This window comes from Rhinatrema bivittatum, chromosome 2 (assembly GCF_901001135.1).
Source record: "Rhinatrema bivittatum chromosome 2, aRhiBiv1.1, whole genome shotgun sequence".
Taxonomy (NCBI): domain Eukaryota; kingdom Metazoa; phylum Chordata; class Amphibia; order Gymnophiona; family Rhinatrematidae; genus Rhinatrema; species Rhinatrema bivittatum.
Genome location: NC_042616.1, coordinates 37362846 through 37373046, shown reverse-complemented (window position 1 = coordinate 37373046; position 10201 = coordinate 37362846).

Here is a 10201-nt window from a genome sequence, read left to right as displayed (position 1 = left end):
GTGCAGTCCCCACATGGGAGCGAAAGAGGTCATTTCCAATATATACATCTGGTTGATGGAATAGACATCAGTAGAGGGACGTTACCAGGGGCAATGGGAAAAGGACTTATTATTACAATGGACACCTACACAATGGACGCAATGCTTTGAAAATTTGTCACAAAGATCCATTTCTGCCAAAATTAAGGACACGGTGGAAGGCAGCGAGGAGGAATTGGGATGGGACATTAATATGAGGGTGGACTTGCTGGAGAAGGGCCGGCAGAAGATCCTTGGTGTGCTGAACAGTGGCTCTCTTAAGGAGCTAAAGTGTCTGCATATGATTGGAGACAAGAAAGCCAAGCTTATTATAGGCTGGAGGGAGGTCAATGGACCCTGTGCCAAGGTGGAGGACTTACAGAAAATAGGAGGCTTCTCCGAAAAGTTCATTGCTTCCTTGCTGAAGGCGAACATCCTGACCAACATTGCATCTTGAAGAATCAGCTTTTCCTTTTTAATTACTCTCATTTTTCTTACCCCCACAACTCCATTTTGGAGCTCTTACTATTGATCTCCATCCTCTGTTTTCAATATTGGAATGACCATCTTTTTGGGATGCAGACAAACTGTGATTGGAAGTTGAAGCTGACCCTTTCTGCAAGCAAAGAATTTTGGGGACTCGAGAAAGGAATCCAAATGCAGTTGGAAGAATGGGAGCTTCTAAAGATCCAGTTTAGCTCAACCCATGACCTAAACAGAACTGTGGATACAGGATGACTAGAACTTTCTCTCCAAGCTAAGCTTGGAGTCAGTATCTTATGAGATCCCCAAGAATTGAATCAATATTTAAATTTTAAAAAAAAGGATAAAATTGAAACAAATGCAATGAAAGCGAAGAATCCTAGCCTTCTCCTCTACATTATCTATGGACTTGAACATTTCCCCTTGCTTCTCAACAAGCATTTGATCCTAGCCCACGGCATGCCTCTTTAAGACCATGTTGGGCCCTTAGGGATCGTGCAGTCACCCATGAGAGTTTCTCCTTTTACCAACCAGGACCCAAGTATAGCACAAGGAAAAGACAGCAATTCCAAAATGTAATAATGTTAATTTTACCCACATCTAATATCTCAAAGATTTTCTCCCTCCTAAATATTTATTTTTTTAAATGAAAGCTGTTTCCTAATTTTACAGTTTTCTTTATTTTTTTTCATGTTCTTGGTTCTATTGCCTGCATATTTTCTTGTAAAATATCATCTTTTATCCCAGCCCATTCAATACAGTATTTGTTCAACAAGCTAAGCCTGGATTTCTGTTTCTTAATGATTAATTTTGATTAATTTTGACTCAGCCCACAACTGGTTCAAGTCCTTCCTCTGCAATAGAACCTTCAGAGTCAAAATTAACAATAAGGAATTACCCCTGACAAATTCCCCATTGGGTGTACCACAAGGATCTTCCTTATCTCCCACGCTGTTCAACATCTACCTCCTCCCCCTCTGTCAGCTGCTTACCGACCTCAATCTAATCCACTATCTCTATGCAGATGATGTGCAGATCTTGATCCCTATAACAGATTCCATCTCAAATGCCCTCACTCACTGGAACAACTGCCTTATATCTATTACAAACCTTCTCAACAGCTTAAACCTGGTCCTTAATGCCTCTAAGACGGAGCTCCTCTTCATCTCCTCAAACCAAAACAATTTCCACCATCAGACCACCCACAATACTCTTTCCACTCATCAATATATAAGAGACCTCGGGGTATTTCTTGACAACCGCCTAAACCTGAAGAGAATGGTCAATACCACAACCAAAGACTGCTTCTACAGACTCCAGGTTCTAAAACGCATCAAACCCCTCCTATTTTTCCAAGATTTCAGGACAGTTCTCCAATCTTTGTTGTTCGCCAAAATTGATTACTGCAGCGCCCTCCTTCTAGGCCTCCCTAAATCTACCACCAAGCCATTACAGATGATACAGAATGCCGCAGCGAGACTACTGACCAATACCATCCGTGGAGACCACATATCACCCATCCTCAGGAACCTACATTGGCTACCAGTGAATTTTAGAATCCTACACAAATCAATTACTCTAATTCACAAATCCATCCACCACCAACTTCAATTAGATCTTGAAATCCCTTTCAAACTACATTCTCAAAACAGACCAATGAGAGAAATTCACAAAGGAATACTGCAACTTCCCCCTACCAAAGCCACACGCCTTACCTCGACAAAAGACCGAGCCTTCTCGATAGCAGGCCCAGATATCTGGAATAACATCCCCGCAGACCTCAGATTGGAACCCTGCCTCCTACCTTTTAGGAAAAAACTCAAGACATGGCTCTTCAGTCAAGCCTTCTTTGAACCCCCTGACATTCATTAGTCTGCCCTTACTCTAGACTTGAAGGACATGAGTGAATGTTTAGCCTATCTCCTGCCTGGACAATAGACTCCGATTCTCCTAAGCGCCTTAAGCATTATCTTAATAATAGTATTATAGTTATAAACTTCAGCATGCTATAACCTATCTTTCCAGCTGATTAAGCTTCCAAGTTCCATTTTCCTTGTTCAATGTAACTTTGCCTCTTCCACACTTTTGTTTTAAGTTTGTTGTCACTTCAGTTGTTTACCCTTGTTCGATGTAAACCGATCTGATATGGCTTGCCCATGAAGGTCGGTATAGAAAAGTGTTAAATAAATAAAATTATGGAAACCAACTAAAAAATCCTGTCGAGGTGGTACCTCACACCATATAAACTGCATAAAATCTACCCCAGCCAGGGGGCACAGTGTTGGAGGAACTGCGGTGACGAAGGGACTTTTCTACACATTTGGTGGTCATGTCCTAAAATTATGCCGTACTGGCAACGGATTCAGATATTGGTTAGGCAGATGTTGCATATCCAGGTGGTATTAAGCCCGGAGATTTATCTCTTATCTGCATATCAGGATAATTGAACAGGACCCAAGCGGACTTTGTTGCATCAAATTCTCAGTGCAGCTAGGCAGGAGCTGGCTGCACATTGGAAAACAGAGCGGCTGCCAACAGTTCTTACAGTCACGCAGAGACTCTGGCAAATGCACTATTGGTATTACCTTAGAGCACAGCAGCAAGATAAGATGGACAAGCATGTTTTGATATGGGAACCGTTTTTGCGGTGGTACAGGAACTCTTAAGGAAGTTGGATTAAAGAGAGGGGAGTATAATAAGGATTGGGTTACGGACTGATCTTTTCCTATCCCTGAATGGATGAGTAAGGGGGGGCCCAAGGGAAGTTAATCAAGAGAGGGTTGAGGATGAACACCACACTTTAGAAGCTCAAATATATAGTTGCAAATGGGAAATTAAGGATACCACTAGGGGAGGGGGAGGGACAGAAAAGACACTGACACCATGGTAAAATGTATGAAGTTTATTGTAATTTGTTCACATACCAATCCATGTTTAGAATTCTTGCACTGTTTGCCTGGAATGTGTCAATAAAATTTCAATTAAAAAAAAAAAGTGTTCCTAAAATGGGCTGATCTGGGTCTAACTCATGTGTACCAATTTTTTGACTGGGGGCTGAGGGAGATCAAAAGCTTCCAAGATCTAAAGGGGCTCTATGAGCTGGACAATAAAGATTTTTATGGTTACTTGCAGGCCAGACATTTCATCCAGTCTCTGAAGATGTTGCCAATAGATTTGCAGAAATTTGCAGACTTAAGAAGAGTATTTGCCCTCAGAGGACGTAAATATAACTCTTGTGCAGTGTTCTCTAAAACTCTTTGCAGCTTTCCCGATACCTCTGCCCTGAAATCAATACAAACCAAATGGCTAAAACAAGCGAACATAGATCTAACTTTGGAAGAAATTGTTCGGGTTTTGAAAGGATGTCATACAGTGTCTGAAAATGTGTTGTTGAAGGAAATGGGGTACAAGGTTTTACACAGTATGTATATGTCACGTACAGGAATGTTCGCTGCCAAGTTATGCGACTCTGCCTTATGTATCAAATGTGGGAAAGTTATAGGTTCTTTCTATCACTGTTTATGGTCTTGTGAGGTGCTTAGTAAGTATTGGACGAATATATTAACGGACATCCAGAAAGCCTTGGGCACCTCAATCCAGAAGGACCCCCGGATCTACTTATTCCGGCTGTATGAAGGGCCTCTGAAGCTCTTACCGGAGTCAAAGAAACTATTTCTGAGCAAGGCTCTCTTGACAAGTCTACAAGTCATTTTAGCGGTCTGGATAACCGATACCAGGCCACAGATATCACACTGGAGGAACAGAATGGACACTCTGCTTCAATTTGAACTCATGACCGCTAGTAAGCAAACTCGCCGTTTACAAAATAAGTGTGAAGAGATATGGCGTGGATATTACGCTTTACTTCCACAGACCAAGAAAGACTTAATTCAACAATTGAGATTTCAAACCTATAAAGCTTCTTCCCAGAGACCGCACTCCTTGTAGTACACTCCACCTTGAGGACAATTAGCTCGTCCTGACCAAGGGAGGGGGAGGGGGGTGGGAAAAGGGAATACCTATTGTTCATTGTACACTGGTTGGTGTTGTTTATTACGAATGTTTTGATATGTGATAGTTGACAATGTTTACCATATGGGTTTCCTTTATTGTGAAAACTCTAATAAAGAAATACTTAAAAAAAAATTTAAAAATTTGTATGCGGAAAACACTGCCTTGCTCTCTGCCACAATTACCGCATGCTTCAATTATGGTAGAGTCTGCGATGCAAAGATTCAAGAAAACAAAGTCGCACACCTCATATCCACCAGGCAAGGAGAACAGATATTTAGATGAGTTTGGCAGGAAGATGTACCACAACTCCATCTTGAACGCCCGTATTATGCACCATCAATTCTACATGGTACAATACCTATATGAATGCATACAAGCCACAAAAGGTATGCTTTCCTCTACGGCAGATCAGGTACCACAACCTCTTCACGATATGGAAGAGTGTTCTCACCACCTTCTGCAGTCAATATATGAGGGTTTCGAAACATCTTCTAGGGCATCTGCAATAGCCATTGCAGCCCATAGAATGGCATGGTTACGTTCCAGTACAATACGGGAAGACTTGCATGAGAAACTGGCGAACCTCCCATGTACAGAAAGGTGGAAGGAAGGCAAAACGATTACCGTCATGGTTAAAGGGTGAGGTGAAAGAGGCTATTTTAGCCAAAAAAACATCCTTCAAAAATTGGAAGGATCCATCTGAAGAAAATAGGATAAAACATAAGCATTGTCAAGGTAAGTGTAAAACATTGATAAGACAGGCGAAGAGAGAATTTGAAATGAAGTTGGCCACAGAGGCAAAAACTCATAATAAAAACTTTTTAAAATATATCCAAAGCAAGAAACCTGTGAGGGAGTCGGTTGGACCATTAGATGACAGAGGGGTTAAAGGGGCTCTTAGGGAAGATAAAGCCATTGCAGAAAGACTAAATGAATTCTTTGCCTCCGTGTTTACTAATGAGGACGTTGGGGAGATACCAGTTCAGGAGATGGTTTTCAGGGGTGATGACTCAGACGAACTGAACGAAATCACTGTGAACCTGGAAGATGTAGTAGGCCAGATTGACAAACTAAAGAGTAGCAAATCACCTGGACCGGTGATTGTATGCATGGTATGCATCCTAGGGTTCTGAAGGAACTAAAAAATGAAATTTCTGATCTATTAGTTAAAATTTGTAACCTATCATTAAAATCATCTATTGTACCTGAAGACTGGAGGGTGGCCAATGTAACCCCAATATTTAAAAAAGGCTCCAGGGGCGATCCGGGTAACTATAGACCAGTGAGCCTGACTGCAGTGCCGGGAAAAACAGTGGAAACTATTCTCAAGATCAAAATCATAGAGCATATAGAAAGACATGATTTAATGGGACACAGTCAACATGGATTTACCCAAAGGAAGTCTTGCCTAACAAATCTGCTTCATTTTTTTGAAGGGGTTAATAAACATGTGGATAAAGGTGAACCGGTAGATGTAGGGTATTTGGATTTACAGAAGGTGTTTGACAAAGTCCCTCATGAGAGGCTTCTACGAAAACTAAAAAGTCATGGGATAGGAGGCGATGTCCTTTCGTGGATTACAAACTGGTTAAAAAACAGGAAACAGAGAGTAGGATTAAATGGTCAATTTTCTCAGTGGAAAAGGGTAAACAGTGGAGTGCCTCAGGGATCTGTACTTGGACTGGTGCTTTTCAATATATATATAAATGATCTGGAAAGGAATACGACGAGTGACGTTATCAAATTTGCAGATGATACAAAATTATTCAGAGTAGTTAAATCACAAGCAGACTGTGATACATTACAGGAGGACCTTGCAAGACTGGAAGATTGGTCATCCAAATGGCAGATGAAATTTAATGTGGACAAGTGCAAGGTGTTGCATATAGGGAAAAATAACCCTTGCTGTAGTTACACGATGTTAGGTTCCATATTAGGAGCTACCACCCAGGAAAAATATCTAGGCCTCATAGTGGATAATACTTTAAAATCGTCGGCTCAGTGTGCTGCAGCAGTCATAAAAGCAAATAGAATGTTAGGAATTATTAGGAAGGGAATGGTTAATAGAACGGAAAATGTCATAATGCCTCTGTATCGCTCCATGGTGAGACCGCACCTTGAATACTATGTACAATTCTGGTCGCTGCATCTCAAAAAAGATATAGTTGCGATGGAGAAGGTACAGAGAAGGGCAACCAAAATGATAAAGGGGATGGAACAGCTCCCCTATGAGGAAAGGCTGAAGAGGTTAGGGCTGTTCAGCTTGGAGAAGAGACGGCTGAGGGGGGATATGATAGAGGTCTTTAAGATCATGAGAGGTCTTGAACGAGTAGATGTGACTCGGTTATTTACACTTTTGAATAATAGAAGGACTAGGGGGCATTCCATGAAGTTAGCAAGTAACACATTTAAGACTAATCGGAGAAAATTCTTTTTCACTCAACGCACAATAAAGCTCTGGAATTTGTTGCCAGAGGAGGTGGTTAGTGCAGTTAGTGTAGCTGGGTTCAAAAAAGGTTTAGATAAGTTCTTGGAGGAGAAGTCCATTAATGGCTATTAATCAATTATACTTAGGGATTAGCCACTGCTATTAATTGCATCAGTAGCATGGGTTCTTCTTAGTGTTTGGGTAATTGCCAGGTTCTTGTGGCCTGGTTTTGGCCTCTGTTGGAAATAGGATGCTGGGCTTGATGGATCCTTGGTCTGGCCCAGCATGGCAATTTCTTACGTTTCTTACAGGAGACAACCTGTTCGGAGAACGTTTTCAGGACACAGTGGGCAAATTGAAGGAGTAAGCTCTAGCAGTTCAATCCTTAACATCACAACCTCACTACTCGACCACACACCGTTATGTCGGAGCCACTCGTCAACAATCATATGCCCGTAGACCTTACAGGAATTATCAGTCCTTTCGTACACAGCTGTATCCATCTTACCAGCGTTGTACGCCGCAACAGCATACCCCGAACCAACATAGGGGCAAAGCACGTAACCAAAGACAGCAGACACAATAACTGGCTGCTGCAGTAAAATCAACGCTATCTTTTTAATAACCCAGCCACCACAACACCAAGCACCACCTGGCAAAATCCATTCTTGCCTGGCAGCCTGGGAAAGAATAACATCCGATCAATGGGTTTTAGAGATAGTGCGACATGGTTACCAACTCCAATTTATCACAAAACCCATGCTACCTCACCTTTTCACTCTGAAGATTCAAAACTTCCAACCGCAACAGGGGAGGAAATTGCTTTGCTTCGCAAACAGGCCATTCGACAGATTTTCCCGAAAACCCAACAGGTGGGGTTTTATTCCCCATACTTCCTCATACCCAAAAAGTCGGGTGGCCTTCGTCCCATACTAGACCTGCGAGAATTGAACAAATTTCTAACCAAAGAGAAATTCAAGATGGTATTGCTGAACTTGATCCTACCTCTGATTCAACCCAACGACTGAATATGTTCTATTGATCTAAAGGATGCTTACACACATATTCCAATCCATCCATCCTCCTGGCGATACCTGTGCTTCTGCTACAAGAGTCACCACTACCACTACCACTACCAGTACAAAGTTCTTCCCTTTGGACTATCGGCTGCACCCAGGGTTTTCACCAAATGCATAGTTGTGGTGGTGGCGCATCTCAGACAACAGGGTATAATCATATTTCCATATCTGGACGATTAGCTGATAATTGCCTCGACTCCGGAAGTCTTGATCGATCACCTCTGACGAGTGATGCAGTGCCTACAGGAGTTGGGACTAGTGATCAATTTCCAAAAATCACATCTACAGCCAACACAAACATTACAGTTTATAAGAGCATGCCTGGACACCACTCGCAACCGGGCACACCTCCCAACCGAGAGAATAACACAAATGCGTCATCTTCTCCAGGTATTGGAACATACTCAGAGACCTTCAACAAGACAAGTTCTAGTAGTCCTAGGCCTCATGGCAGCGGCTATTTTCACGGTTCTCAATACCAGGCTACACATGAGATGCCTGCAATGGGGACTAAAACGTCAATGGAAACAACACTCACAACCGTTGACACAGAAGTTATCATTGACCGCCAAGATGAGACAGGACATAACATGGTGGCTCCTAGACTCCACCCTGTCCAAGGGGGCATTATTCAGTTCCCCTCCTCACAACGCAGTCTTAACCACAGATGCGTCTCATAAGGGATGGAGAGCACATCTCGAGATTTACGAAACGCAAGGTTTATGGACAATTTCCGAGCAGAACCTGCAGATAAATTTATTAGAACTCAGAGAGATTCGAAATGCACGGCAAGTGTTTCAAGACCACCTAAAGGGTCGCAGGGTCATGATCTACATGGACAATCAAGTGGCGATGTTTTACATCAAACAAGGAGGGTCTGGTTCATGGTCCTTTTGCAAGGAGACCCTGCAAATCTTCGAACATGCTCACCGAAATTGCATACATCTACAAGCAACTTACCTACCAGGAGTGTCAAATACAAGAGAGGGCAGGCTAAGCCACATTTTTCATCCTCACAAGTGGGCACTCAATTCGGATGTAGCCCAAGACATCTTCACACAGTGGGGAACGCCTGCGATAGATCTATTTGCAATGGAGATCAACGCTCAAGTTCCCAAATTCTGCTCGATAAGACCGAGCCAGTTCAGGATCTCTCAGGATGCCTTCCTCATACCGTGGACGACAGTCCTCCTGTATGCCATTCTTCCTATACCACTCACAACAAGGACAATTCAAAAGTGCATAATGGACCAAGCTCAACTGATAGTCATAGCCCCGGCCTGGCCGAGGCAACTGTGGTACAGTTTCCTTCTCAGACTATCCATAACTGACCCAATTCGATTACCGAATCGCCCAGATCTTCTCTGCCAAGATCAGGGGACGCTCCTACATCCACTACACTCGTCTCTCCATTTGACAGCATGGAGATTGAGAGGCTCCTTTTAACAGAGCAGGGAGTTTCCACTTCGGCACAGTTCATCTTGTTAGAATCCAGGAAACTCTCAACGAGGAAAAATTATAGCTATAAATGGAAATGCTATTCTACCTGGTGCATTTCCAAAGGCATACCACCATTGGACTGCTCACTTGAAATACTTATGGATTATCTTCATACACTATACGTAGCTGGTCTCGCTACATCATCCATTAGAGTTCATATCAGTGCCATAGGCGCCTATCATAGACCAGTTAACAATATTCCTATATTCAATCATCCATTACTCTCTCGTTTCATTAAGGGATTAACTCACCTTCGTCCTCTGATCTCTAAGCCTCCAGTTCTGTGGAACCTCAACATAGTTCTTGAACAGCTCATGCTTTCCCCGTTTGAACCCATAGACTCCGCACACATCAAATACCTTACATGGAAGGTGGTATTTTTGGTTGCAGTAACATCAGCTCGACGAGTCAGTGAATTACAAGCCTTGGTCCTTTACTCTCCATATTTACAGTTTCATCACCAAAAGGTGGTTCTCCGAACTCACCCGTCCTTCCTACCAAAGGTGGTTTCTCAATTTCATCTCAATCAAACCATAGAACTACCCATCTTTTTCCCTAAACCTCATGAAAATGATAGGGAAAAATTACTGCACACACTGGATTGCAAAAGAGCCTTAGCATACTACAAAGAGAAAACAAACTCGGACTCCCGTGTTTCTCAACTCTTTGTCTCTTTCGA